This window comes from Lissotriton vulgaris, chromosome 6 (assembly GCF_964263255.1).
Source record: "Lissotriton vulgaris chromosome 6, aLisVul1.2, whole genome shotgun sequence".
NCBI lineage: Eukaryota > Metazoa > Chordata > Amphibia > Caudata > Salamandridae > Lissotriton > Lissotriton vulgaris.
Window position 1 is genome coordinate 196,067,457 of NC_141694.1, and position 25,322 is coordinate 196,092,778.

General features: G+C 44.3%; 1 protein-coding gene across 2 annotated transcripts in view; it reads right to left on the reverse strand.

Annotated features, from left to right (window-relative positions):
* Positions 1-25,055, reverse strand: part of ENPP5 (ectonucleotide pyrophosphatase/phosphodiesterase family member 5) — a 390,400-nt gene extending 365,345 nt beyond the window's left edge. Inside the window, exon 1 of one of the 2 annotated variants that reach the window (XM_086926231.1) lies at positions 24,925-25,055. The gene's annotated coding sequence lies outside the window, so the exon portion shown is untranslated. The remainder of the gene's footprint in view (positions 1-24,924) is intronic. The other variant, XM_086926233.1, reaches the window with a different exon arrangement.
* Positions 25,056-25,322: the final 267 nt, after the last annotated feature.

A 25,322-nucleotide genomic window follows, 5' to 3' on the forward strand; every position in this document is an offset into this window, starting at 1 on the left:
CGCCAGATTGGGCTCCAGATCTAATGACAATTTTAACCCATCCTTTTTATTACAGCTATGGACTATGGACTCAACCCTTTTTATCCCCTGTAAATAATCCCCCTCTGAAGTACTTGGCTCTGGTGCCAGTTGGCATCATGTTGTGACACTACTGTTTTGCATTCTTTTGCCTTGCAGGTTGGAAACACTACTAAACTGTTTAATTTTCCAACTCAGATTGGTGTCCTGCCTCTTTTGTAGTGTGCCTGGTGTGTTGTCTGAGGGTACTGCGTGAGTGCTTCACATGTCCTCCAAGTTTGGCCTGCCCGCTTGATGCCATGCTACCCCCTTTGAGAATTGGGCAACCCCCAATTCCAACAAATATCTTACCCTTTCCAAGAATAGAGGTGGCCTAGCTCTTCCCAACTTAAGGAGATACTATTGGTCATGTGTGTTACTATACAGCAAGGAACTATTGCAAGGAGGGGAAAACGCTGAGGAACAGACCGTTTCAATCTTTCAGCTATTGGTGGGGAATTCCAGCTATGGCTGTTTTTGGAGGCATATACATGATAGCTACTACAAAAAGGTCAAATTTAAGAATCTATATAGCTGCTTTAAGGTATGGAAGGCTGTTAAGAAAACATTAGGAATAAGACCAATTTCATTTTATACTCCGGTATTGAATAATCCAATTCTTCCACAAATAATATTTAAAGATAACTGCATAAACAAATGGTACAATTTAGGAATAACACAACTAGGGGATTTGTACACTACGCAGGGGATTAAATCTTTTAACGACCTGAAAGAAGAATTTGACTTAGATTGGCTGGACTTTTTTAAGTACCTCCAAATAAGGGACTTTTTAACACATAGACTTGGGGCAAGAATTCTTGGGGAAGAATGCACGTTTGTAGAGACATTAGTACATGTTAAGAAACAATCAATAGGTGGAGTTTATGGTTTATTGCTGGACATGTTTCCGGACGATTTAGATAAAACTGCAATGAAGTGGTAAAGTAAACTCGAAATCTCAAAGGAAAGATTTTTATATTCCTACCAGCTAGCTCAAACTATACTTATTTCCACTAAATTACAGGCATAATTTTACAAAACCTGCTTTTTTCTCTACTATACACCTGATAAGATCGCTAAATGGGGCACCGGCAAGGCAACTTGCTACCCAAGTTGCAATTTATTTAAAGCAGATTCTGTTCATATCTTCGCTTCTTGTCCAGTGCTAATACCTCTGACTCAAGATATAGAGAGGTTTTTAACCTCAGTTCTTCGAAGAAATGTCATCCTGTCCGGAAGACCCAGATAACCAAGAGCGATCATGATTTCATATTTGTAGCTATGGCAGTTTTGCGGCTATGCCTAGCCTCGGCTTGGCTTGACCCGCTACCACCCTCCTTTCAACAGTGGCTAGCCAGACTTTTAGCTGTGCATAACATTGAAATAGCTATATACAAGCGGAAAGGTAGATTGCGACGTAAAAGGGGTAAGAAAATCTGGGGCCCTCTTACACAATGGCGAGACGCATAAAACTAACCATTAGTACTATTACAAATGCTGTTATGTATAACACCGAGATAGCTATATATAAGCTGAAAGGCAGATCGAGACGGAATGGGGTACGAAAAACCTGGATTCCTCTTACACAATAACGAGACGTACAAAACAAAACTAATCATTATAAAGTGTTATAACTTTTGTTGTCTTCCGTGATACTGTGAATATATTTTGAAAATGGTTTATAATGACTATGTATGTATGACAAAAACAATGTAAAGCACATGAGGTTAATGTGTAGAATGTCTACCTGTCCGGGGGAGGAGGGGGGGGGATATTTATTTATATGTTAAAAAATAATAAAAACATTTTTTTAAAAAAAAGAAACTAACCTGAGCAACATACGTAGATTTGACATTTGTTAGGTCTCTGCCAAATTGTTTTCAACTAACCCTTGAGCACAGTACTCCGATAATGTTGGGCAAGAAAATACTTGAAATGAATAGTGCTGAGGTGTTACAAGTGACACACCAAAGATCAGGTATGCATCAAGGAATGTGAGTAATGGCAGGTCGGGTGTAGATGAAAATATCTCATCATCTAGCATTAATATCTGGTATTTGTAACAGGACGTATGGGACGTCAGGGAAATGAGTATATCCAAGAAAATGTTCAAGAGGCTAGTAAGCCCACATAATAAAGAACACTGTCACCAAAATCAATGCCTGATGTCATTAGAGAGATGTACATGGAGACCTGGTAAGCTCCTGTACAAGAAGGTAACGCTGCGAGCTGAGAATTCCCACCTTTTTCTGGATCTTGCAAAGTCTCCTACTCTCACAGGAGCATACCAAGTCTGGCTGTTATTATTCTGTTTTTCAGGGCTGTGGTTGCCAGCTTTGCAACAAAATCTCTTAGCCAGGTCACTGGCGATTCTCTAGGGGCCCCCACTGTGAGCTTTGACTAGAAGAATGTCAAATTTCACCTCTTCTTTTAAAATGTAACAGAAGAGCAGTTGGTAGCATTTGACCACGCCTGAGCACTCGTTTTCGCGCACATTCCAAATTCTGATGTTATCACGTTGGGAGTGATCCCCCCAAGTGTGCCTACTCATCCCACAGGGCATGGAAGTCCTCGGTCATCCTAGCTTGTCGGTCTTGAAATCTTTACTGCTCTCAAAACAAGGCTGCTAGGTCATAAACTGTGGTGAACAACCATAGCCCCAAGGCTTGAAGATCCTTCGACATGAGCTACAGGACGACTGCCATTTCAGTTTTCAGGACCTGCAACTGTGTTGTGACCATGTTCGATATCTTGTTGTGGCGGTAGCTGAGTTAGGTCTTCAAATCCTCCTTAGTCAGTGGAGGGGGTGGGTCGCATTTTGTTCAATGTCATTTTCACAGAGATGCTACACGCCCTAGTGGCATCACCTTGGTGGATTTCCACACCACTCTAGTAATGGACTTGGAAATAAAATATTTTCTCTGTAATGTAACTCCCTTTACCTAAATTGTATTAGGCTTGTATCTGCAACTGAAATTCCAAAAGGGAACTCTGTGACCAAAAGACATCTAACAGTATACGCCAGAATGTTGAAAAGAGGGCTATGTAGTTCGCCAAACCCTAAAATGTAGGCTTTGTTTTTCCTTTACAAATAAAGTGCCAAAGCAAATATAATAAATGAAATACAACCCCACATTTGTTTCACTTTTCAGTTCCTCTTATTAAAGTATGAAATATAAACATTTCTCAGGTTTAAAGTTAGAGTACCCTTCTAGTCAGTGGCCCATCAATCCCAACGACCACCTGAATACAAGATATTTAGGAGGGAAGACCATAAAAGAGTGGAGACAAATTTTAGTTCAGAAGTGGGGACAAGACATATCAACAGAACAAGTTGGTGAGTTTGATTCTCTCCTATGCCCGTCGGCTTCCCTATTGCCTTCTACATCTTGTCTTACAATGCTGCTTCCCAGCTCCACGCCATCATGTGTGTCATTCGCCACCTCCATTATCTCTCCTGCTACATCACCCCTTCCCATACATGCCACCCCTATCCCCGTCACCTCATCTTTTCTTCCGAAACGCCTCATCATACCCTCTCTCCGTTTTACCTTATCCCTTTATTACTGCTGCCTCCTTTTCTCAACTTTTTTTAACAATTGAATTTAAAGTAACAATCTGTGCTGCAATATAGCCTATTTTGTAACTAAACACTGGTATACATTTTAAAAGCTATTTAGTATCATATTCGCTATCCTTACTTTCAATATTTAACACAGAGTAACAACAAAATCGAATAAATGAACAACGTGGGCCACTAGGTTTTCAAAGCAGGTGAAGAAGGAAAGCAGAAAGAAATAGAAAAGAAAAAAAGGTAATTGGATAGGCAAACAGCTCCCACATTCTGTTCCCCGAAGGACACTCTCCCAGCCATTCAGAACCATTTTGACAATCCTAACACGAACTTCCCTGTCAACCCCTGGGTTACCACAGTAGCAGAAATCGCGTGAAAGCAAGGGAATTCGCCATAATCAAGAACAAATGGTTGACCAAAATGTCAACGTACCCCCTTCTCCTAGACTGTTCAGGAAATCTTTTGAAGAATCATCCAGAAAAAAGAAAATACCAGAAATGTCCTACCCTGGTGAATCACTTTCATATTGCACAGGAAAGTACACCGAGTCCATTAATCATTTTGCCATTAATTCGTTTTTGACCATCAATAGTGCTCTTTTTCTTGCAAATGACTCTGGACTCAGGTCTGGAAAATGCTAACGTCAGCTTCTCTTGAACATCACCATCTTATTTTGAATTGCAGCTTGCAGCATTCAGTCACAATTTTCTAATCAAAACAAAAGAAATATCGATGCTCCCCTAGTAGCCTGTTAGCCATGCTTAGCCCTGGAATGGAATTTATAAACTTTCTTTATTAGCTGAAGTTCAGAATCATCAGCAGGACCCAGCAGTCCATTCAGGACTCCTGACCTCACCTCAGTTACGGTCTCATCAGCAAGCATGGAAGACACTCCCAGTACCTACAGCTGAAACTCTTTTCTTACATTATCAGTGTTTCCAACCTCAAATCCAGGTACAAAATGCTTTGAACTGTGCAGTTTAAAAATATCAGTCATCTATCGTCCCCTTGGAATCCTGGTTCTGACCGTCCAGTGCATAACTCTTGTTTGCCAAGCTTAAAATTGCCCTTTCCATTTCTATCACACGTGCACACAGATACTCCACCCTCACCTCCATCTTTAACTGCCCTCACTGTTGTCTAAATCTCTGCAGTTTTCTAGTGCAGATTAGAACGGAGGGCATTGATAGATTTCAACAGCAACTTCTCTCCCTTGGTCATCTCTGAGCAGCCAGCATGAATTTTAAGCAAATCCTTCTGCATTTCCTTCTACTGTCTGGCACGGAACAAGAAAAAGTTCTTGTTATCCCTTTCTGTTTCTGTGCCTGTCCACTATCATGCAATCAGAATGAGAGGCCTTGGAAGTCAGAGCACTGTGAGGTCCACCTGCATAAAGCACAACACAAAAGGTATTCAGAAAGGGAAAGCTCACAGTTCTAGGAAATAGGAATGTCGATGGGCTAAGCAATGGGGAAGGTACTGACTTGCATATGGCCATGTCTGAACTGGGGTGGCTTGGTGAGCAAAATAACGATGGATTAAACCCAGATCTGTGACTGGGGGTGAATGTTTTGCCATTGTGCAACATTCTGTCCATCATCTTGTGTGTTTTGCTGTTCACCCTATGTGGGAAGGGTATGCCTAGACGTGGGTCCCGTGCTCACTACGCCACTGGAGTCAAGCTATCCTGGCTGAAGACGGCTGCTAGCCAGAAACCGGTCCTGGGATGCTTGATTCCGGTCCAGGGAAGACCTGGCTTGGCAGTTCGGGCTGGACTGTTCCCATGAGGCACAGGGTCAAGGCTGATTTGCATATGGCCATGTCTGAACTGGGGTGGCTTGGTGAGCAAAATAACGATGGATTAAACCCAGACCTGCGACTGGGGGTGAAGGTTTTGCCATTGTGCAACATTCCGTCCATCATCTTGTGTGTTTTGCTGTCCTTTCCCTATTGGGCTTGTTCAGCTGCTTAACCCCAGTGTGCTTCCTACTCTCCTTTCAGTCACATCCTGTTGCAGGGATTCTGCTCAGGCACAGAACTCTGCTTGGGAATCAGACCATTGACGGGTAGGGACTGAGTCACCATACCACCTCAGTATCTATTAGCCCGAGTCCGAATAGCTGTAGTACCTCACTTGTCCTACTTACCTTATCAGAGAAATAAATGAATTGGAACCCCAGAACACAACACTCTTGACCCTCTCAAGAATCGTGGTAACAGGACACGCCCTTTCGCTCTTTCACTCGTACTTGTCCACAATAGGATAACCACGAGACACAAAGGAAGTTTAGCTTATTTAAGCTATTGTGCTCTAAAATGCATTATTCGTGCCACAATTAGAAAACAAATGCATACCAAAAATACTATTAGCATGGTTAATAAACCGTATACCATAAACACCTGTATCACGTTATAAGCCAGAGTAGCCTACCATCTCCTCCCCCTCCATTGAAACTAAATGATTATATATCAAAAATCTCTGGGATTAGTTGGGGACTCCGAATCTTAGCATACACAGATGTACCCCCCCCCCTATTTGAAAAGGCTCCCTTGAGCCAATGAGTTGACGGGCTCTAGTTGATGCACCTGTGCCCATCGAGTGGTACTGAGACCGGAGAAGACTTTAAGCAGCTTTTCCAGCACCCCCCAAAAAAGTGTTGCTCTCTACTGAAGTAGAACAATTAACACATTTCTAGAGAAACACAGCACTGGCTGCACCAACACTGTGAAAAACTAAAGCCTGACACCGAATTAAGTGTTATCATGCACTGCATTTATTATGATGCATTGGGGCAAACGGAGTGCTGAAGTGTGTGGCAGTGTGCGCCCACCCCCCTCCAATACACAGATGTACGTTCTAGATCTCAGCTGATGTAGCAATCTTGTTTAAGAACCCTCGCTCAGTGTGTTTGCTTGAATCCTGAAGCTCATATGACAAGAAATGTGTACTCACAAACACAGCTGCATTCTCGTGTTATGTCTAAGTGCTAGTATTTGACCAAAGAGAATAACAAGCAGCACTGTTGTTTGACCTTTTCTGTGGTGTTCAGTCAAACTCCCAGGAAAAGAACAAAACACGAAAACTTGTACCTGTGTGAAAGTACAATGTGGCACAAAAGCAAACATGTTGATATAGTAACGTGTGCAAAAGAGAATGCGGCTTATAACATGCACAATTAGGCCAACATTGGAAAACTACAATGGGCCATTGAGGAAACACATGAAAATCTCTTCACTCCCTTCAAGCTGCTACTCTGTCCTTACACATTACATGCAACATGCATAGTAAATGCAATGTTTGTAAGAGAGAGGGGCTTGACCATAGGCCATGCGCTCTCCTCGCATGCACAAGGCACCTCCTATGAGCACTACATACAGAAGCATCATATATTGCTGTACATACTACAAAGGGATTTTGGCAGCAGGCCATGCTGTCAATGCCTATTCTGCTGTATAAAGGAGTATACACTACGAAACGTCCACAACCACAGGCCACCCTTCCCGACCCTGCTCTCATACACAAAGCCCCAAACGAGACATATGATGGCATTTGTGATGGACAGCGAGTGGTGTGTAGAGTTTCACTTCCCCTTTTACACCCACAACTATATAACAGGCTCAGCAGTTGCAGTTCATTAAGCAGATCGCCTCTTCCCCAGGACTAACCAAAGCAGGGACTGGAAATCCCACAGCCGGCATGAAGGGGATTCCCGTGTTCCACCCACCACATCTTGGCCCCCGGCTACCTTGGCAGGGCACATGAGCAAAGAAGCTGTCTGGGACCTCAAACACTCCACTGAAATGTACTTGGGATGAGGGGGCAGTGGTGCTTTGAGTTTTAGGCACTTCTATTTCTTAAAATGCTGTAATTATGTATATTCCTCTATAATAGTAGTTAAAATACATGCAGAAACAAGCCAAGCAATACAACTCTGCCAGCAACCTCCAATCTGCGCCCACCCACTTGATCTATCAACGATTGTTCAAGAGGGCCAATCACAGAGGCAGATCCCTGGGAGTACCAGGCTTCAGACTGTGGAATGCAATGAATTTATGATTCATGAACCTTTTGAAGACAGAACTTCTCAGACGTCCTTTCTACATAAACTCAAAGATCTAGGGCTGCAACCGAATACCATCAGAATCAAGCTCCACCCACTCGTCCAACTTCACTTCAACTTCCTTTGCCTCCTTACTTGTAAAGCTTTAGCTCTTCTAGAACTCTGCAACGGAAAGAAGCCACAGAGTACTATAAAAACCTCACAATCCATCCGTTCTCAGACTCAGACTTTCATCTTTCTTTATTTATTGAATCATTCATCGTCATTCATTCATCCATCAATCCTTAGTCTATCATTCTTATACACACTCATACATTGACTAATCATCCATCCACCACTACTTCTATTCATTCATCAAAATTCCAGTCATCCATCCATTCTCATTCTTTCCATAACCATCAATGTATTCATCAATTTGTCATAAACTCTTATAAAACAATTCAGAGCCATTGTCAGAACTCAGTTTACAATGGCACCAACGCATGTGTCCATGCTGAGCTGACAGAAAGCCAAGGAGGGTGAAGATAGACAAAAGGTAAAACAAATGTGTTACAGGCTGCACCAAAAACACACAATTAACTTAAGGTGGTCAATCAAAGCCAACGGGCGTGTGTACAGAGGTCTTGAGGTGCTTGCAGGAGAGACGGTCTTTGAAGAATCAAGTGATTATGGAGCAAGGTTCCATTTGCTGTGGGAGAAGGAGCAAATAAATACCTGGAGGGAAAAAATGTTTATCTTGCAGACAAGAAAAGTGCTGTAAAAACCAGAACTGATGTCCAGTGTGCTTCAGTATAATGAGAATGTGATACCATCATAATTGTATATAATTGATGAGTTGTGAGGTCACTGCAAGACAACTTTATAAATAAAATAAATCAGAGATATTATGCAAGATTACTCATGCATGTTGGCATTAAAAGGCCTATTTACGCACCAAGGGAAAATTCATTTTGTGGTGTGCGATACATAAACAGTAATTATTAGCTGTGTTGCAACTTACAATTAAGAGAGGTTTAAGGGCTAAGGAGGCATATTGTCCAGCAACAACCAAGAATAATCTGATCCAGAAGAGCACTTCACAAATACAGAGAAACAGATGGACATAGCAATCAGCATTATCACTCAGATTTTCTTCATCGCATCCAATACTTAGTCATTGCAGTGATTTAATTACAAGTTTTTATATTGGCACTAAAAGTTTAATAATTATACAAGAGCAGAACTTTGAAAGATGGGAATCTAAACAACAAAAAGAACAGGAGCTTCTGTTAACCTGGTGTCACAAAACATCACAGAAAACATAGGCTCATAAAAACTGTCCACTATATTTTTTTGGTTGTCATCCAAACTGCAGCCTTAATCAAAGAATACACTTTCTCAAGCTAGTTTTCTTATAGTAACAGCAGTAGTTGCAAGAAAGACCACTTGGTTTCATTCACATTTTAGCGGCTACAGCACTATCTAGGCTCGGGAATAACCATGTTATCGTGCGGCATTAATGACTTATCTGATATTCAACAATAGTTCACAATTGTCTGTTAGACAGAAAGATGAAAACACAAACCTTGGAACTGCAACTCTAGTGATTTTAAAACTCATCTTTGAACTTCATTACTCTCCAAGGAAAGTCTATGCATACAGTTTCAAACAACTTTCAATGCAACACCCATTGTATAGTAACGAAATATTAATAATTCCTTTTTGAAAAAATCCCTTTTTGGGGAACCAGGATTAAAAAACAATCAAGTGCCAAAATGTTTATTGATAAGGTGTACATTTATGATCTCTCCAACATGATATTACAGGCCAGACGCTCACTGTTTGAGGTCAACTGACATTTAAGATGTGTTGCCTTGCCTTAACTGCAGCAAACCATACAAATTACAATACCACACCTCATGGACTCAAAGCAGTAGTGTCCCAAGGTCTGGTCAGCGGACTCCGCCTTCATCCTTGCATTTTAAACTACTGAAACCACATAAAGCATATAGGGCCTTTTTCCAGGCTCACACTGCAATGTAGCTGTGGCATCACTAAATTTGGCCTACTCATTCATATTTGCTTGGGCACTGGCACCAGACAAAAGGTAAATATTAGGTCTGCTATGAAGAAAGATTACAGTTGCCACTACATGACTAACTGCGAAAATTTGCAGTAGATATTTCGATATATGCACTGAGGGTTTTTGGGATATATATATATACACATACACAATTAAAACAGTTGGGGCAAAACTCTGGATCACAAAGAATACGAGTCACAAAGAAAGAAAATATCCAAGAAAGAAGTGACTCAAACAGATAAATTCACCAAAGAACAAAAATATATTTCCACTACAACATTTCAGCTTCTGCCTTCCTCAGACAGAACAAGATGGTTTGCTCAGTGGCTGCTCAGATGACACTGTTGAATTATTAAAAAGCATCATGGGTGAAGATTCATTTTGGAATGTAGAATCAATGCAGTCCTGAGGGCTCTTGAGATATGCAGTAATAAGGTGGTAATGTCAGTTATGTTCAATCCATCTGTATGCAGTGATTTTAAACTGTACATCCAAAAGTTCTCTCTGGAGTCCAGAAGTTATTCCTTTAAAACATGATCGACAGGGAAAATCTTCAAATCTGATAGTTAATGATCCACGAGGTTAAAATGATTGGCTACAGGCTGGTCAAGTTTATTAATTATTGCCGACTTGCAGTTCCTGAATTGTGTATGGAGGTCACTCACAGTTTTACCTACATATTGTTTTTTACAGCTTTGGCGTTGGTACTGAATCACATAAATAATGCATATTGAGCGACATGTAAAATGCTATCTTATTCCATACGTCCTTCTTGTAACAGAACTAGTTACTGGTAAATATATCTCTAAAAGAAATGACCCCATTGCTCTGTGGCTTCATAAGTGTGGCTACGCTATAGTAAGATCGTTCCCACAGCTCCACTGCAAGAAGTCTTAGTGCTACAAAAAACAGTAAAGCAGAATCCCCAGTAAAGTCACAACATTAAAACTCAAAGGCTGTGGGAACACAAAAGTCTTCAGTATGGACCTGAATGTAAAATTATCCTCTATCTCATATGAATACACATAGTATAGGGTTGAATGTCCCTAGCATAGTGTCTGGCTGACTGAGAGACTTCTCGTTGCTCATTTTGACCGAACGAGTATATTTTCTTGTGCAATTGACTTGAGGGAAGCTCTACAGGATTTTGTATATTGCGGACCAACAGAGTACAAGACCCTGGTTTATAAGAGGGAAACACACAAATTGTTAATCCTATTCTCATTGGCGAGTACTGCCCCCAGGACCACACTATGACACACTAATGATTGATCACTTTTACTTGTACTCCTGCCAACTGGCTTTCTCAGTGTAAAATCTTGGAGTGTTCCATAACTTGGCACCCTGATTTTCCCCTAATTGTATGTAGTGTTCACAAAGGTTCCTGGGCATATGAAAGGTGGAGTACCGCCACAACACAGTTCTTTCCTCCCTCCCCCGTAGAAACAACTGTAAAGCCAAGGGCATGTACATAGGTTCAAATACACATTCACTTAATTGTGCTTGCTTGACCTTCACCAGGTCATTTACAGAAGAACATAACAATCAAAGATGGTTACCACGCAAGAGTATGGACAAAGCTGCATACTTTACACTAAGAAATGGGTTATATGTCCATTTGCCTTACACTGTGCCCTGCTTAGTCACAAGAGAACGGAAACTACAAAAGCATCTGGTTGGCCAGAGGTCACCTACACCCCAATCCACAAAAGTAGAGTGACAGTTTGCTGTGGCCAGGTTGCAGTGTAACTGGGACATGCCTGAACAAAATCAAACGTTGAGTCTCACTCTAAAAGTAGTGAGTGGGCATTTTACTGAACATAAGCGGATGGCTTGGCCTTAGTTATTATTGTTTTTACTTGGAGAGCCATACCCACCTGTGTAGCGAAAGGTTGGGACCAGAGGCTAAATCGGTGTCTGTTTTTCCAGGAAGGGTAGAGAATATTAGTAAGTATGTGTATTTCTATAGTGCAAACCTAGCCAAATGATAGTGGAGCACTATAGAGTCAAGGCCAAACATATCGAACAAGTGATTGGCAAGGTCGCTTGTTCCAAATACTCAAAGTAGACTGTTGCGGCATTCAAATGTAGTATTCTTCAGAGAAGTACGTTTGGTACTTTCCTAAATTGGAGAAGGGTTGAGAAGTCCCTCAAGGATACAGGAATCTAATTTGAGATCCTGCGTGCATTGATGGAGGGCAACTAGTATCAAGTTTATGGTCTGGCTTGACAACGCAGCTGTGCCAATTACAAGAGAATCACCAGAAGAGGGGCTTTGGCTTTACCCACATGTTGGGGGGCAGGAGTAAGTTTTGATAGGGCAGAAGTAGAGTGCTTCTACAAAAGTGCTTGCCCTCCCTACAACTGTGATCATTTTGTTTATTTCTCCAGCTGCTTGAACTGTCCGGGTACACACACAACAGTGGAATGCTATTATACTGTCTTAGATAACTAGACAACTATTTTATGTTTCTCTGGCAGCAGCACAGTTTGGAAGAGGGCTGTAATTAACTTACATGGATATCTTTTTAGGTCTAGCTTAACAATACCTTCTAACCTACACCAATATTACTCTACGGTTCTTTGCTTCAACACAAACACATAATTATTCTCATGCTATTCACTTTTAATGCTTCACATCACCATGCAACATTCTAAAAGAGCCAGACCTTTTGACATTGCCAATGCTTGTTTTTCTTTTTTGCACTTTTTTCTCTTTGTTCTGATGGTGTACTGGATGTGTATGGAACAAGAGCCAGTGGAGATGGTAAACTTGTCAGCCGGGCAGGCAGCGGTGCTGTGCTTGTTGATTTTGTAGATAATACAGCTGGTTTTGAAGATAGTGCGTGCATGCAAAGGAAGCCAGTGTGGAGTTTCATCAGGATGGAGGTGATGTTTTAATCTTTATTGAATCCCTTGATGAGTCTTTCTACTACATGTAGCATGCCTTTGAGGGGTGCAATTGTGTTGTCTGGCACACCATCTAGGAGGACATAGACACCATCAAGAAGCAAGTTTACAAGGACTTGAACATTCCTGAACTCACTTTCAGGGAGGAACATTTTACTTTCCGGCATCGGCTAAGAGAATTAAATCATACGTTATGCAGATTTGTAGAGCACAGTATCACCTGGGAGGGTATCTGGCGCTGAGCAGGTAAGTCTATGCACACCTGGGGCTACTCAAAAAGCCACTTCTTCAGCTTCATGAGGAATTCACGAGGTCAGGATGAGGCATGGAACCATGATTTAGGAGCGAAGCGATGAAGGAGAAGGCTCGACCATCAGATCTGGTTTTCCCTATGCATGAGATTTGCAAAGTAGGAGTCTGGAAGAGGGAGGGTGTCTGGAAGGTTTGTGAAAGCAGATGTAACTGCTGGGGTACGTTGGGCCTGTGTTAGGAAGTGCCTTGAAAGTGTGGGTGAGGAGTTTGAATTGAGCTCGTTTGTGAATGGAGAGCCAGTGGAGCTACTTCAGAGGTGGTGTGATGAGAGTGCATGGTGAGAGGTTGAGTGATTCTGGCTGCCGAGTTCTGAATGTTCTGCGGCATTCTGGTGACATTTTTGTTGATCCTGGCTTAGAGGATGAGCCCATAGTTCAGTTAGCTTGTGATCAGGGTATGCATGACAGCTTTCCGGGTGTGGATTGGGAGCAATGTGAAAACCTTCATCAGCATCTTCATGATATAAAAGCATGAGGCGGTGACGGCATTGACTTGGGCAGTCATGTCAAGTTTGCTGTAGATGATGATCTAGAGGCTCTTGATGTGGATATGGGTGTTGATCCTGGCTCTGCTGTCCACAAGAATGAGTCTCACAGTGATGTGCTCTTCCAGATGATCACAATGTCGGTCTTATCGGTTTTCAGATTTAAACAATTGGTCTTCATCCAGCGGGTAATTACAGTCATGGACCTTGATCCAGTTCTGAGCGAATGAGTTGTGAGTCATTCGTGCAGGAGAGGAAGTTGATATTGTGAGAACAGATGATGCCATCTAGAGGGATCATTTATGCGTTGGCAACAATAAACTGTTTAGATTGAAATGGGAGCAGGTTAATCCAGTTTGCTTTTTGGAAAATGAGGTTTCTGAAAACTATGGTGCAATCTGAGGGTTTGTCTCCTGACACTACACCGCCTAAAATAATTGAGGATTTTGCCAGTGTTTGTTTAGCTATCTCCCAGGCCCTACCTGTAATTTTTTTTACTTGTAATCCTACTCTCTCACCGGTGGTTTAATGCAGCCTGTTCAAAAGTACTTAAGCAGCTGAAAGCAGCCCTTAAATCTGTACAAAAAATTAGGGATACAATTATTATTGCACATAAAGAATATAAAGGCGCGTTGCTGACAAGGAAGATCGAATTGAGAAATTAAGCTTGGTTTGATCTGCTGGCCACCAAGAGGGTGGGGTATGCGAAGCGATTTTGCGAAATCATAAACAGCAGATTTTTGTCCGAAGGACGATATATGTTGGAGAACCAATACAAAAAATAAAAACCCCCTTGTTGCTCTCCTCCAGGAGTTTGCACTTGAATACTTTGGCTAAGATCTGTTACGGGTCGGGGGAGAATGTACGTCTCCTAGAAACTGCTTTAAAGGTGTCCGCCAAGGTTGAATACTTACTTAGTTTTTGTTTTTTATCTACATTAATTGGCTTAGAGGCTCACTTGCTCCAAAAGAAATTGCTTTTGCACTTGTTTCATCCTGACACTTCTTTATGCGGATGACGCTGTCCTATTAGCTAGGACCGTAAATAGCCTTCAGAAAGCTCAGAAAGCCTTTGTGGAGTTTGTCATCCCTGGATTTGAAGATTAATCAGCAGAAGTCATTTGTAATGGTTTATGGGCCAAAGAAAACGAAATCTAAAACTTTCATTAAATCGAGGACGCTCCGTTGCCAAAGTAGAGACTTTTTCTTATTTAGGGTTGCCTTTCGACCCACAAGTTAAGTAGGAGCCCTTAGTGGCGTTGAGGGTGCTACAAACCAAAAGAGCAGTGGATGCAATTTTTCGCTTCCAGCAAAACTAGGACATAGGCAGGTAAGGGAAATGATAACTTTATATAAAGCAAATTGTCTGTCAATACCTACGTATGGGCAGGTGTTTGGGGATTGTGACAGCTCTAGACACTAAACAGCTTTCTTCAAAGTCTCTTCATTGTGCCACAGGGTACATCGACCTTCTTTTGTCACTCAGAAGTGGACTTTATTCTGAGTCTGGCACCACTTATTATGATTAAAAATTTGGCAAACTCCGATTTTAGGATTCTCTAAACGTATTCTTCAGGCTTGCCTGGTCTCGGATAATGCTGAGTCTATACCTTGGCTGGAGTATTGTGACGCGGGGGACCCCGACGAGGGCCCCCCTGGTCTGCCTAGTAATGTGTCTACTTTCTCTTCACAGAACACCGAGGCCTGGAATACACCTGACATCGTCCGGAGACACCCTGCAGCCGTGAGCCTACAGGACTACACCTTTAAGGGGGCGGAGACGGATTGGCGCCCCGCCCGTCCCGACGACGTAAAACCCATTCCGGAGTCCAGCCAGGTGTGCGAGACACCCGGAGGTGGAGTTGGAGGTTGGTGGAGCGAGTGGAGAGAGAGCGGAGTCGAGTGGACAGAGGAGGAGGAAGATCGAGAGCGGAGGTCGGAGGAAGATCAAGAGCGGAGGTCGGAGGAAGATCAAGAGCAGAGGTCGGAGGAAGAGCAAGATCAGAGGTCGGAGGACAAGGAGAGCGGAGAGAAAGCAGGAAGGTGGAGCCGGACGGAGTCGGAGACGAGTCTGAATTACGGGACGATTCCAAGGAGGAAGCCGGCGGCGGGACCAGTCTACAGACCTGAGGTGGAGTACCGCGAGAAGCCAGGGGGCTCTGCGGGACGCGCATCGCCCAGCCACACTAACACGGAAGTGTGGCTCACCCAGGTACGGTCCGACACCAGAGCGTGGGAAACGGGTAGCCGAGGGAAACCCGCATAAAGTAAAACCCCCCCCTACACCCCCTTGGGGCTTTCTCAAGGGTTCACGTCCCACAGTCAGATTTGGGTCTTGCACGTGTGATTCCCCTCACTCCCTTACCCGTGGAACGTTTGGCTCAGCTCTAGTACTGAAGCGTACTTTGTTTTCTTTCTTTCCTTTCTGGGATACCGGAGCCCAAAGGCCAGCAGGACGGCAGGGAAAAGGCCTACAACGCCCAGAAGACCTTGGGACTGGCGAGGAATAGGAGGTCGGGCCAGAACGGAGGAGGCGGACTCACCCCTACCCTTTTACAGAGTGCCTATTCGCAAACGACGCCTGTATAAACCAATAAAACCTGCACTACCCAGTACCCCAGTGTGTGCGAATCTTTTTGAGAACCCCGCAATACTGTCGCAACCCCGGTCCGAAGTCCCACAAGTATCTTAAACACACTTTAGTAGCCTGGGAGTCATAGAGCATTTTAATATCCCTGATCAAATGTACCGTTCTGCTAGAGATCAGATAAAGTTGGCATTTTATGAGCAAGCGCAGCGTATCTGTAAGCAACAAACCACTCAGCATCCCTCTCTGGCAAATTACCTTGTTTTAACATCTTGCCCGAAGTTGGAATTTTACCTCTCTTGCATAGAAAATGACAATATAGGATTTGATTGGGGTTAATGCATTTTCTCTTACCTTTCTCACATCAAGGGGCTTGGTTTTAGAATCTTCGTCCTTGCGATAAATTGTCAAGGCAAAGCACACTGCACTTTGTTTTTTTCTGCATTTTATAAATCAGTGAGAACGCATTTTATACTTTCTCTTTTGTGCTCACGCAGCTTTAATTCTTTTTGGGAAGGCTTCATATTGTTAACAACATTTGTATCCCATGTTTTTATATGGTGAGATTACGAATGTTTTTATCTAAATATTATATTAAATGAACTGTGTCTGCAGTTTGTTGCCAACTTGTTCTTTTATGGCTCTAAGTCGAATAAAGTTTTATGACTGGCGTTAAAGAGGGTCCAGTTCAGTGTGAATAAAAGTAATTTGTGACAAAAATCCTGGAAGAAGAGGTGTCATTACCTAGTTGTTTGTTGGTCCGACGTGAGCTTTTTGAAAAAGATACACTGGAGGAGAGGACGAGAGGGAGGAATATTAATGGTGTAGAAGCTGGTCACCATATCAATTGAATCTCAACTGCACACCTGAGATTGAGACAGTGCCTACATTAAGCATCTGAAAAGTAATCAACAACTGTATCATGCATGCCTTTGCGAAAAAGGCAAAAGGTATTTGAATATAATTCTTTGTATGACTGTCAGTCAACGAAGTAATTTTAAGCATAATAATGTAAACAGAACACCCTCTTTCCGAGAAAGAGCTTGAGTGTGAAGTTTTGAACTATTTATTGTTAACTCACATAAGAGTTAGCTCCACTTCAGTAAACAATGTCATGGGGCACTGCTAAGACAAACGCTAATCGACCTTGAGGAGAAGCATCCCACGGAGACAGCAAATGTAGAATACCATATTCGATCACAGGGTTGATTGATGGGGTCAAATGACAATTCTGTACAGAAAATGGCTCCATGAGTCGCGACTAAGTTGGAAGGAGAACCCATAACGGAGGACCAATTAGGGTAAGACACTAACAATCTTAAGGAACAATAAGTACTATCTCACTTTTATCACCGTTCATGGAGAATATAATAATCAGCCATTCACAGTTAAGCATAGTGGATGGAGATAGTCATATTATTTGGACACTCCAATGTGTTTATATGGCTAATGTATATCATTTTGCGTTGAAATGTGCCTCTCAATGGGGAAGCCACCGCTACAATTCAGGATAGATGCACATCCAAATATAATATAGCAAGCAAAAGCTTACCCATATTCTGAGACTGAGCAGACTGCAAGGAGTGTGCACATCTCGAAGCAAGCGGCATTGGATGGGCGTCAGAAACAGATAGAACACCAACCTTACTGTGGTCGTGCCAAGCCTCTATCATTACAGTGGCCTAAATGCAGGACGCTCCAAAGCAGCTCACATAAAACTACATAAAGCTCAAAATTATACATTGGTCCAACAAGGCCAGCACAAACTTACTGCACGGGCTCCCAATTAAAGAAAGAGCAACACTGAAAACATCTTGCCTAGTAAACAAACAATGGGCTCCATGGCTGCTCGCCGAAAAATCTCGAAAACTGTTCTCAATTTCCTCAACTGTTTGATGAGGCAGGGATTTGCCTGCACCCTCAAGTCTCCTTTTCTTTCAAGGCCTTGTCACTGGTCGTCGTGGGGTACATGCGCTACAATGGGTTAGCTCGTGTCACCATCCACAGCTGCTGGATGACTGACCGACATCCATTAGCAAATTCTGACCGACCTACTACTATTTTATAGCTCACTGCCCCTGCCCCCCGTACACATCTACCAATTCACTGCGAGGCCACCGAAGCGTGCTCAGTGATGCCATACACACTAAGAAAAGCATCTCGTAACCAGTGTTCCCTGTAACCCGCGCGGGCGCGCGCGCGCGCACCTTGCTTACCCCCGAGCGCGCAGAGTCCCGAGGGAAGCGCGCACACATCCTGTGAGTGCTTTCGCGCCGCCGCTTTTGAAACGCGAGCGGCGCGAAAACGGTAATTCCGGCTGTGGCTGCAGGCTGTTTGTGGCCCTTCGTGAAAACATTTGTTAATGGCAGTCCCGTCATGCGCTGCAATTACCAAACGTTTTCACAATGGTTCACAATCACCCCCCAACCGCGCTCCCTTAAGAGAAGACATTTAGCAAGTCCAAAAGCACGGACTTGCTAAATGTCTTCTCTTAAGGGAGCGCGGTTGGGGGCTGATTGTGAACCATTGTGAAAATGTTTGTTAATTGCAGCGCATGACGGGGCTGCCATTAACAAATGTTTTCACGAAGGGCCACATGGTTTGTGATGCGAGAGGGGAGGGTTGAGGATGAGATCAGGAGACACATAGGGCAGATAGCAAGAGGGAAACATACACGCGATTTCGCAAGGACTGACTGTGCAGCATTTATAAAGCATTCTCAAAGCTGCCAAGGTTTCAGATTACTTTTGTGTGACTTTTTCATAATTTCAGTGTAAATATGAGTGACATTAGACGACTATGAGTGACACTTTCTTTCGAGCAAAATCAAGCGATGAAGACACAGGAACAATGGATCTACATGCACTCACATAGCAGCTGCATTAAGAAGAGTAAATTGAAAGGGAACTGAGGTCATTTCAGTCACTGGGGTTTCGAAAAAGAATGCAAGGCCTAGGTGTATCCAGTCATATAATCATAAAAACGTACTTTTTAAATAGCACTTCCTTCTGCATTTCTATAAAGAATGGATTTTGGTGTAACAACTTAACAACGCTCAATATACAGGCCTCTTGAAGAAGGACACTTTCATTTGCCTCTTTCGGATTGCAGGTAGTGGTGTTTAAATTACTCCAGTGTTTACAAGAAAAACGTAACTCGAGTAGCTGCTACACAAACACGCCTCTCAAATAATCAAGCTCTGACTAATATGTAGAATACCCGAACCCCTCTATGTTTGCTGCAATACAAGACTCATACCTGTTACTCAGCTGTGAAACGTTGGCACCGTCGGCGGGTACTAGCCCAGGGTGCAGAGGAGTACGCTACCAACAGTGCTATGGCCCAACCCTTGCCTGCTCTATTGCTTGATGCTGGTCGCCTACTTCTTGTTTCTGATGTTTCGGGGGCCAGGCCTGGGCTTTCTCGCTGCTGGAGCAGCCTTGCGAGGACGACGTGTGAAGGGCCACTCACAAAGCATTGCTCACCGATCATCTCTGCGTAGCCGATACCGAGCTGGAGTCGTGTCTGGTGCAGATGCTGTAGGCCTGCACCATGGGTGTGTCCGTGCTGCGCAACGTTTTGGGTGGTGTGCAGAGGCCTCTGCAATTTGAATTTACAACACCATGGTCAAATATGCATTGGCCTAAACGATGGGGATTGAAAGCTTTTCCTGTTTCTGGAGTTCGTGTTGCACAGAATGTAAGATTTTATAATCATGGTGAGTTAAATATTTACAAAGTATGTAAAATGCTACAGTGTCCAGAAACACTGATGGCTTGACTGAAAACAGATGTTAGCAAACATGGGCGGGACTGTGTTCATATTTAGAGCACAGTCACACACACACTCGGGTGGCTGCAGCACTGCACCACTCCTGTCTTACTTCACATCACTTGTTGTAGCTCAGGCCGCAAGCCACCACCGCAATTACCGTTTAAGCCTCACCTGGTCACAGTCAGTGAGTCCTCGAGTCAGCAAAGCCTGTCGTGTGCAATCCAGTGACCGTCCGTCAGTCAAGTGTCCCTCTCGGCGACGGCAATTGAGATCGCCGGGGCCCGGGTACATTTACTGCAACTGCACTGACTGAGGCAGCTGAGCCACACGGCCGAGGCAGCCTGCACGCTCACTCAGATTCCCCCGCTGACTAACTTCCTGTCAGTTCCTGGCGGCAGACGTGATGCAGGAGTACCGCACATCCGGATTTTATTAATCCCGGCCCCCTGGTGACACCGGTGATCATGATTGGCTGCACGTATCGGGACTAGGGCAGGCAGCCCGCACCGGCACAGAAGTGCTACTCCGATACATTGTAGCGCCGGCTCTCAGAGAGCTGCGCACTGCTGTTAACTGTTCACTGGGACACAGGCGGCCGGCACCTCGAGCAGCAGAGAGAGCCACACCGTGACGGGCACAGTGACAAGCACCGTTGGCAAAATGCGTGACATTTCATTTCAGTGCGGTGATGCGGATCACAGCACCGAAATGCGTGGGCGTCACACATGTTGCACGACGCTTGGCAGGACTGCATTCTGCATGCTGCACTGTTCTTGTCTGGCCTGCTGTAACTCAGGATAATCGTCCTGAACATATCCGCCTTGGACTTTCCTAGCCCGGGTTGAGGCCATCTCAGTCCTTGGCTTCCAAGGCACTTAAGTTTCTCGTACTCGCTGAATATGTTTGGACTGTGGTTCTTAGAATACCTGCAAACCTAGGTATGGTGCACAGAAGATCAGAGCATCTGCAATAATTACAGACTTGCGTGGCTACCACTACAGAGTCACACAATATGACGCACAATAACTATGCCTCAAGCAAGGGTGAAAATAGGCACTTCCCAGCATTACTGGGCGAGGCCAGTCTGTGCTGAAGTTGTATTTCAAAGGTGTGACCAGGAAATACTGTAACTCTCCTAAAAGTTCCTAGGTCAAACTGTACCTATCTCAGAACTGTCACAAGCTCAGCCTCTTTAAGCCTGCCATTGCCTTATCTTTTCCCCATTGACAGCATGCCACTCTTACAACCATCCCTAGACACGGTCGTGCAAAATGAAAGCAAACTGGTTTCAACAGCTTGCGACTGAATGGTAGAACCTTCAAAAGCAAGTACAAAGAAAACGAACACGCTACTTAATTAGTAATAAAAAACAAATTACATAGTAATAATGGTACTGCGTGAGCGCAGGTAAAGATGGAGACTGAACTCTCTGACAGACAAGAGCAGGTGTCCTACTGGCTGTGAGTATGGCTATGAACCAAAAGGAAGTATAGTGGAATCAGCACATGCCTTCAAGGTTCCTTAAGTTCCAACCAGAAGATGGATGATCTCAAATATTGGACTTGCTGTTCCTCTACCTGAAAGTAAGAGAAGCACTGACAGCACACACCACTAGTGACAACACAATCAAAGAATCCTCAATCCTGGAGGGTAGGCTACTAAGGGAACCATTGGCTAAGAAAGCCATCTCCCTAATACATTGAAAAATAATGTCTAATTCGCTGGAGGGAATGTCCACACTAAGGACTGCTTGGGAAAAAGATGTGGACACACTTGAGGATGGGGAGTGGGAGGAGGTGCTCCAGGCCCAGAGGGTGATAGCGATAAGGCCAGAGTTACATCTGGCGCAGCTGCAATTGCTGCACAGGGCATACAACAACGGCGTTTTCATCTATAACATGGGTAGGGCAGGCTCCAGTGTGTGCAGCAGGGGATGCGTCACACTGAGAGTTCCTACACACCATGTGGGCTTATGAGAGAATCCAGCCCTACGCCGTTCCAGTTGGACAGGGCTTCTACAGAGCAACAGGGGCAAAAGTAGAGAATACCGTCAATATGCTGATACTCCGTATGTGAGGTGATGATGATCCTCTGCAGCACACCAAACTGCTGCTAATGGTGGTACTGGCAGTGGCTAAGAGGAACACAGCCAGAAGTTAGGGGGGTGGGAGTGCCAAGCACAGACATTCAAGCCTGGGCGGAGGACTGGGCAAAGGACATGGACTGGTGCATGATGGCAGAGAAACCGGTACATACAGGAAGGGGATGCTCAAAAAAATGGAAGGTGTGGAACCCATGGAGGAGGAACAGGGGCATTGATAAGTCTTCTTGACCAGGGCTAGAAGGGAGCATGCAGATGGGCCTACTGGATGGGGGTGTGTCTAAAAAAGTGTCGGACCTCTTCGCTCAGTCAGGAAGCTAAATAAAAATAAAAATTAGGAAGTAGAGTAGGTAGTCTCCTGATTGCATTGCCACTCTTACACTGAATAAAAGCCCTGGACTTGTCACAGCACATGGCAGCGGAGAAGCCCCTCTCTGGTGGTAAAGTTAAAATACTTGCTATTCGTGCCTTGCTTTTAGATAACTTGTATGGGGGCTTTCCAAGAGTTATTGTTTCGTAATTTAGATTGCGCTTCCAACCAAAATTTGCTCCTGCTAAGAGGTCCTAGGTGCATAAGATTACCTCAAGATATGCCTAAAGGTTATTCCTTTATTAGTGAGTAGCAGTACCACAGACACTCAAGTATGCACTGTGTACCTCAGACACCTACGAATGCACCGCATGCCACAGACACCTATTCATGCACTGTGTACTGCAGACACTCGTCCATGCACTGCGTACCACAGACACTTAAGCATGCACCATGTACCACAGACACTCATGCACGCACCGTGTACCACAGACACCTGTGCTCGCACCGCGCACCAGAGACACTTATGCATGCACTGCGTGCCAGAGACACTTATGCATGCACAGTGTCTCACCGGCACCCATGCTTTCGGCTTCTGCTATTGTTTGATACTTATGCACCTTCCTCGGCAGGCACAAGGCATCTGTCCTCAGGAGGAAGGAGAGCGCACTCTGGAAGCATTTTGCTTTTCTAATCAAAGTGAGATTTTCTTGTCAACCAGAGGTAAACATCCGAAGCCACAGAGAAGAGATGTATGAAGGCTTGTCGAAGAGTTCACATTTCTGCCCCAACCTCTGGGGCTGATCTGTTCTATGTCTGTGTGGGCCCACATGGGCCCATTACACCCTTGGCTGTTGCCAGCCAGGACTCTTCTGCAGGAGGGTGAGAGGGTGAACCATGCCCCTGGCACTTTTGGCTAGTGCCAGCCAGGACTCTTCTGCAGGAGGGTGAGAGGGTGAACCATGCCCCCTGGCTGTTCTATGTCTGCTGTGCGGTCTGAGCCCACGTGGGCCCCTATCAGCCTTGGCTGGTGCCAGCCAGGGCTCTCATCCAGGAGGGTGAGACAGGCCCATGCCCCCTGGCTGTTCTATGTCTGCTGTGCGGCTGGTAGTCAGTTTCCAAACACAGCGTGTGCTAAAGTACCCGCTATGTTTGGAAACTGTCTCTACGTTTTTATTTGCAAAGCGCGGGGCAGAATGTAGCCTTTTGTTTAAGTATTGTTGTTAATCGGAGCCCGTGAAGGGGCTCTGATTAACAGCGATACCTAAACAAAAGGTCACAGCAGCTGGGGAAATGAGCAGAACAGAAGGCAGGAGGGCAGAAAGGCACAAAAAAGGAGTGGGACATAGGCCAGAAATGCACAAAAAACGAGTGGAACAGAGGGCAGAAGGGCACAAAACAAGTGGAACAGAGGGCAGAAAGGCACAAGTAACGAGTGGAACAGATGGCAGAAGAGCACAAAAAACGAGGGGAAAAAGAAGTGGAACAGAGGGCAGAACGGCACAAAAAACGATTGGAACAGAGGGCAGAAGTGCACAAAAAACGAGGGGAAAATGAAGTGGAACAGAGGGCAGAAAGGCTCAAAAAACTAGTGGAACAGAGGGCAGAAAGGCACAAAAAACAAGGGAAAACGAGTGGAACAGAGGGCAGAAAAGCACAAAAAATTAGGGAAAAACAAGTGGAACAGAAGGCAAGAGGGGCACAAAAACAAGGGAAAAACGAGTGGCATAGAGGGTAGACGGGCACAAAAAACGAATGGCACTGAGGCAAAATACAGAATACAGAAATATAGGGGCAGCTTAGAACAGAAGGCAGAACGGGCAGAGAGACACGGGGCAGCTAGGGGTACAGAAGGAAAGACTGGGCAGAGAGAGCACGGGGACATTTCTCCACCCAATGAACTGTGCTCCAGTTAAGAATATTTATTAAAATCTTATGATGGTACCACCATTGAAGTCTTGTGCTTTTCTAAACTTGAAGTATACTTGCCAGTGTAACCAATTCATGTCATGGCGTGCTTATCCAATTTGCAAACTGCTCTTAAGACCCTTATTGTGGCGCTGTATGTGTGAAAATGCATCATCTTTTCACTTTTTAAAGTAAACTTTTTTGGCGCCGCAGACACACGCGTTTTGGTTCCTGGCGCACATAGCCATGGTTGCAGCGCACAGAGACCCTCCACTGCCGCACACAGAGGAAAAAAATTAGAGGGAACATTGCTCGTAACTTCAAAGAGAGAGCAAAATTACAGGTGGCGCGTATGGGCTGTCATCACAACAGGGATCGTTGCTGGCTAGTAAACTCTAAACTGCAGTTTTTTTGGACCCGAAAACGTGGGTTCAAAGCCCACCTTTCCAAAATGAGTGCACGTGAGTTAACACCTGTATTTATTTTTTCTGTTTCTCGCTTCCCAAACTTACAAAATTAGGACCGCTTAGACGCAGATCAAAACAAGTACTACGCGCAATATATTCTGGATATACACAGAAGTAAAACCGTTTGGAATATACATGCAACATCGTGTGACGAAGCAGAATAAGGGAGAGGACTCAATGAAACTTCTCCCCCTCTCTATGGCAACATACAAGTATCAATTTACAATTTACATCCCACGGTCCAGAGGGTGTGAGAGCTAAGAGCCCACCTCCCACCCCCAACAGTGGCTATAGGGGCGTGGCCGGTGAACGCCTTACCTTAGTGGCCGAGTCTCAGCTCTGCCGGCCCGTCCCTCCACCGCGCGCAGCTTGGTCTTTACTGCGCGAGTAGTATCTACCGACTGCTACACCTCGTCTACCTCAGCTCACCTATTGGACATGAAGCCATTGTGATGCGACCCAAGCTGAAATCCTATTGGTCAGCTTCACCGTCAGTCAAGAGACGATATTGAATGCTGACTAATGCTGGAGAAAATGCATATCCAGTGCGTTTAATGAGCGGTCGTTTCAGGAAATATATCAGCCCGTGAATGCCATCTGGCAGTAATGGAGCGGCAGATTTTCAATTTATTACGACAGTTCCATTTTAATTAAAACCAGAACCTCTAATATGAGGAATACTACAATAACGATCGGGCATTTGCATTCAGTATATT